General features: G+C 46.9%; 2 non-coding genes across 2 annotated transcripts; both read left to right on the top strand.

Moving 5' to 3' along the window:
- The first annotated feature begins 339 nt into the window (after nucleotides 1-339).
- Nucleotides 340-411, top strand: TRNAQ-CUG. Its single transcript has one exon. It is a non-coding gene; the product is annotated as a tRNA-Gln (tRNA).
- Nucleotides 412-5,481: 5,070 nt separating this feature from the next.
- On the top strand, nucleotides 5,482-5,563 carry TRNAS-AGA. The gene has a single exon. It is a non-coding gene; the product is annotated as a tRNA-Ser (tRNA).
- The last annotated feature ends 283 nt before the right edge of the window (nucleotides 5,564-5,846 follow it).

Here is a 5,846-nt window from a genome sequence, read left to right as displayed (position 1 = left end):
GCCGCCCCCCCCCCGGGAGCCCCGGCCGCCCCCCCACCCCCGGCAGGTGGAGCCGCCGCACCTGCGTCTGGGTCTCCGGGCGGGGGCGGCCGGGCGCACCGAGGCCAGCCCGCTGCGGAAAGGCCAGAGGGCGCCGACGAGCACGGACCTGTCCCTAGAAACCGATTTGCTTTGGGATTTTGCACGAAGAGCCCTGTGCACGCGAGAAAAGGCCCGTGTGTCTCGGAGACAGATACCAAAAACTAGGACGCGAATTTCAGCTTTGCTAGGGGCTCCTTGATTTCAGAAATGGAGATACATCCTGCCAGGGAGGAGTGCTGTCACCAACGGGGACTGTGGGGTTCCATGGTGTAATGGTTAGCACTCTGGACTCTGAATCCAGCGATCCGAGTTCAAATCTCGGTGGAACCTCAGCGCCTTTCTTTTCTTATAAAGTTTCCCTTTTAGGGATGGTTGGCAGGGGACCCCCAGTTCACATGAAACCAGAGTGTAATCCTGAAGGGGAAGATGACACGGACCCTGTGTGGACCCCACTGACTGCCTGCTGTATTGTTCAGAATAGAGGACCATCCTCCCTCTTTCTCCCCGTTTTCCTCTCCCACCTAACATATTCTGTGACGCTCACAATTTTGAGTTGAGTTGAACTTCTCCTGATTTATTGCTTTATGAAATGTAGTGAGCTCAATTCGTGCAAAAGGATGCAAAGGAATTGAGAGAGAAGAAAGATTCTCATGAATACAATACTTTTCTGACCAAAGAGAATGAGACTTCCTAATGTCTATTAGGTACAATGACCTGAATTTATGGGTGTTTCCTTTTCCACTGAGAAGCAAAGATTTGTGAAAATCTATTCATACTTTAAATAAAGAATTTGGGCCCCCCAAAATGCCCTCTCTCCTCTCTTAACTTAGATGGGCCCCATTTGTTTCTCACCATTTTTCCTTTTCTTCATAAACTTTATTATATTTAAATCAATGAAGATTTATCATGATATAATACATAACTTTAGAGTTTTTTTTCCTTGTGAAAGTTTAATACAGCAAAGTAAACATCCTACTTTTAAATTGTCTTGACCAGATGGGAGGAATTCTCAAACAGGACCTTTTCTTCAAAAACTCAAAGCTGGGGGTACCCACGTGGCTTAGTTGGTTAAGTCACTGTCTCTTGATCTCAGAGTCTTAAGTTCAAGCCCTGCACTGTGCTCCATGCTAGGCAAATATTTATAAACATCTCTTGGGAATAAAAGTGTGAGATATTCTTACTGCTAGCTATCTAGCTAAAGAATTCTCAATATTCATATTATCTTTTTACATTTAATTTTTATTAATTCCTAATATTACATAAAATAAAATTAGCCATTTTCATAAACTATTTATTGAAGCTTTTTATCCCAGAAATAGTGAAAATCCATTCATATTTCCACAAATGATAGTATTTTAATATATAAAGCACATAAGGAGATTTTCATTTATTCTTACTAGCTAGAATTATTATTCTTGTTTTAAAATAACTTTTCAGATAGTCACAGTAAACCTGGATGATGTGCTCTGTTCATATCACTAGTAGTCTTACGCTGATTAGATATGATGGTAAACAATACAATCTCAGGATTGTTTATTAAACTTAGGTTTAAGTGTGCCAGAAATGATGTGGAAATAGGCACCTGGCTATTTGGCTTAATAAAGGCAAAGGATAAAGCAAAACCAATCAGCAAAGTGATGAATTCAAGGCTGAAATCAAGTTTCATTACATCCGATGTTGATTACATTTAGATTTGTTAAGTATGCATATTAAGACCTTAAGGGAAACTATAATAATAATAGAAATGGCATATTTAACTTAATTTTTTTATTTTGAGATGATTGTAAATTCAAATGCACTTCTAAGAAATAATGCAGAGAGATCTCCTGTACCCTTTACCCAGTTCCCCCCAATGAAGACACCTTGCAAATTATCCTACAATGTAACAGCCAGAATATTGACACAAATACAGTGAGGACGAAACATTTCCATCGCCACCAGGATCCCCGATGTTCTTTCACACAGCCACACCTGCTCTCCTCCCATCCCCCACTCCGTCCAACTCTGCCACTGATTGGTTCTCATCTCCACGTGTTCTCATCTAAAGAATACTATATAGGGGCCCCTGGGTGGCTCAGTTGGTTAAGCGTCTGCCTTCTGCTCAGGTCATGATCCTGGGATCCTGGGGTCCTGGGGTCCTGGGGTCCTGCGGTCCTGGGGTCCTGGAATCGAGCCCTGCCCATGGCTCCCTGCTCAGCGGGGAACCTGTGTCTCCCTCTGCCCTCCCCCCACTCGTTCATTCTCTGGAATCATACAGTACATAGCCCTTTGAGGTGAACTTTTTTCAGTCACTGTAATTGTTTCAAACTAAGATTTTTATTTGCATTATCTTTTAATGACCAGTGATGTCGAGCATCTTTTCGTGGGCTTATCAGCGATTTAGATATCTTTTTTGGAGAAATGTTTATTCAAGTACTTTGCCCATTTTTGAAACTGGGTTTTCTTTCAGTTGTGGAGTTATGGGAATTCTTTTATATAGTCTAGGCATTAAACCCTTATCAGATATATAATTTATGGATATTTCCTCCAGTTCTGCAGGTTGTCTTTTCCCTCTCTTGACAGTGACCTCCGACGCACTAAGCTAAAATCAAGTTGTCAGCAGATCTGCATTCCTTTCTGGAGACTCCAGGGGAGAATCTGTTGCCTTACCTAACTGGGTCAGAACTCAGTTCCTTGTGGTTGTAAGACCAAGGTTTACTTGCTGGCTGGAAGCTCAGAATGGTTTCCAGCATTTAGAGGCCACCAAATTCCTTGGTTTGTAGACCCCCTTCCTGCATCTTGAAAGTCGGCAGTGATGGGTTGAATCCTTTCTCATGTCTCATCTCTCTGGCCTACTGGTTTGCCTCCCTTTTGAGCACTTTTGTGATTAGATTGGGCCTTCCCAGATAATTCAGGTAATCTCCTCATCTCAAGATTTTTACCCTTAATCACATTTGCAAAATCCCTTTTGCCATGTAAGGCAACATGTTCTCAAGTACTAGGGATTAGCACATGGACATTTGGGGATATCATTATTCTGCCCATCACAGCATCTGTTGAGTGTCTTTTTCATTCAGTTTAAGATCTTCCTGGTTCTTGGCATGACAAGCGATTTTCAATTGATTCCCGGACATTTTGGGTATTATGCTTTGAGACTTTGGATGTTATTTAAACCTGTTTTAGTTGGTTCCCTCAAACATATAACACTGCTCTGACAGAGGACGGGGCACACCTCCTGGTTACTATCGGGTAGGAATGGAATTCCAGATTCCTCATTCAGTCTCTCTCGATACCTAAGGTGTAGGCTCCCTCTTGTTGTGCAGTAGAGGGGGTCCTGGCTCCCCACTAGGCTTCCACCTGTTCTTCCCTGGTTGGAGGAGTAGGAGAGCGTCATCATTGCCATGTGAGCTCCATGAACAGGGAGTGTGTATGGCCCTTCCAGCTTAGCACTGATGAAAATCTTTTCTCTCCCTGGGCCTCTTCTTATGCCACCCCAGTGGGGAGGGTAATAGACACTTCATTTCTGCCAAGTGGGGGGGGGTGGTGCAGACTTCCTTATAGGGTCTCTACTGACCGGGTATGGGAAACGCCTTTTTAAAGCCTGGAGCAATGAGTCTCAGCCTCTTCCTCTGCTTTCTCTGAAACCTTGTGTTGAGGGGCAGGAAGCCGGGGTGGAGGGGAGCACCTTGCCGCAGGCTGGCAAGGGTGGGATTCTAGGCTCCCCACTCTATCTTTGCTGCTTGTGGGTGGGGGTGAGACTACAGTTTGTTTTTATTTCCATCTTCCTGCAAGTGAAAATCTCTAAAATGGAATGCTTAACCTCACTGAATACACAAAGTGAACTCAAAAATCATAAATCCTTAGGCTAAACATACAATTTTAAAAATATACAGCTTTTAGAAAAAAGAGGCAAGCTTAGGTCCAGGAACTTGTCAAAATATCCTGACTTCCTACAGGGGGAGTGCTCTCAGTCTCCCATTCATCCTTGCTTCTTTTGATTAGATAGATTACGCAGCACACATACATACGGTGGGTCTGTTTGACCCTTAGGGACATTGTGGTCTATGAACTATCTTCACAGCTCTGTGGGAGAAGCCCCTCTGGCTGGGGCTCACCCCAGCTGGTTGTTATGGTAATTGCGCACCTCTGGCTTCTTGAGTTTCAGTACTTCCACCAGACATCTGGTGCTTTGGAGTCCTAGCATTCCCATTGCCATTAACAAGCCAAATTCTGTGACCGCCTCTCCTTCGGGGAGCCCTGGCTTGCACATAGAGCTAGCCCTGAACTCAGTAATTCTAGTGCCGTTCTCACCAGCACGCTTCTGATGGCCTTGCTGAACCGTGTTGGTTATCTTGGTAGGAAATGCCTGGGCTCGTGGGGGGTGGGGGGCTACTGGGGTGTTGGCTGTGACCCACTTCCATCTGGCTCACACTGGTGAAAAGTCATAAATCTTTATGCTTAAAAGTCGTGCATTATTTCTGTGTCTGTTTTACTTCAGTAAAACCAAAAACTCAGTTTGCCTTGATGGAGATATCTGGTTAGCAAAAGGAATAAAAGCCAGTATTTAACACAGGGGTTGTTGTTCTATGTTAGGGATTTTTCTCAGCACCTGGCAACATATTAAATTATGACATTCTCACTTCACAGCATGAGAAACTCATACAGGATCTGAAGTAACCCACTCAAAATGACACAGGTAGTAAGGGACTGAGCCTGCCAGTGAACCCAGGGGGTCTGGCAGCAGAACCTGGGTTTGAAATTTTCCATCTCTACACGAGGAAAATAGGAGCTTTGAAGGTGATTCTTTCATAAAATAAGTCCAGGGCTGAAGATGATAAGGAACTTGGGGAAAGCAGTCCTGCCTGGCTCTTGGAAGAGGCTACTGCGGCCGACTTACTTTCCTTCAAGTCAAAATTCCAAAAAGCAAGGTTTTTTGGTTTGTTTTGTTTTAAAGTAAGTTTGACTCCGTACTAATGATGCTCATGAATGGATTTTTAGTCTCCCATCTTAACGCAGCAGGCCGCAACAGACACACCAGCCAAGTCCTATCCCTAACTAGCAGCGCGCCTTCTTCCTTTATCAGCTGCATGATCTTCCACTATGGGGATGTTCCCAAACTGGTTTTGAAAATCGATGGTCACTTGGAGCAGGTGTTCACATCGGCGCTCCCCTCACGGTTCGGCCGCGAACGCCAGAGCCCGTGTCCGCGAGCCGGGTGTCGCCTGCGTCCCCGTCGGAAGCGGCCCAGCACGAAGCTGGGCTCCCGGGAGGCCTCCTGCTCCCCTCCAGCAGGCCATCGGAGGAGGGCGTCCCTCTGGCCGCAGCAGCGCGCCCTGCGCCCGGGTGAGTCCGACGGCGCTCGGGGGGAGAGCCCGCGGCCTTCGCGAGGGGCTACTGGCTGACGGGCGCGCCGGCTCGCACGTAGTCGTGGCCGAGTGGTTAAGGCGATGGACTAGAAATCCATTGGGGTCTCCCCGCGCAGGTTCGAATCCTGCCGACTACGCGGCTCCCCTCTGGGGACACCACCTCCGCTCTCCCCGCCGCCCGCGCCTCTCGGCACCGGGCCTCACCCTTCCCCCCTGGCCCTTCAGAGCGCGCCCCGGAGCCTCCGCGCGTCCGCCCTGCTTTTCCAATGGTCTTCTCACAAGCCACTCCACCGCCGTCCCCAAAGGGGTTCCTTTTACGCGACGAAGAGCCCACGCTCTGTGTTGCTTTCCTCTGCTGCGATCAGAGCCTTGCTCGCCAGGCGGCCCTTCCCAAACGGGATGTCGGCAGAAGGGTTTGCA

The sequence above is a fragment of the Phoca vitulina genome, unplaced genomic scaffold (genome assembly GCF_004348235.1).
Source record: "Phoca vitulina isolate PV1807 unplaced genomic scaffold, GSC_HSeal_1.0 scaffold1950, whole genome shotgun sequence".
Taxonomy (NCBI): Eukaryota; Metazoa; Chordata; class Mammalia; order Carnivora; family Phocidae; genus Phoca; species Phoca vitulina.
Note: the sequence above shows the minus strand (reverse complement) of the source record. Positions and strands in the feature narration are given on the sequence as shown.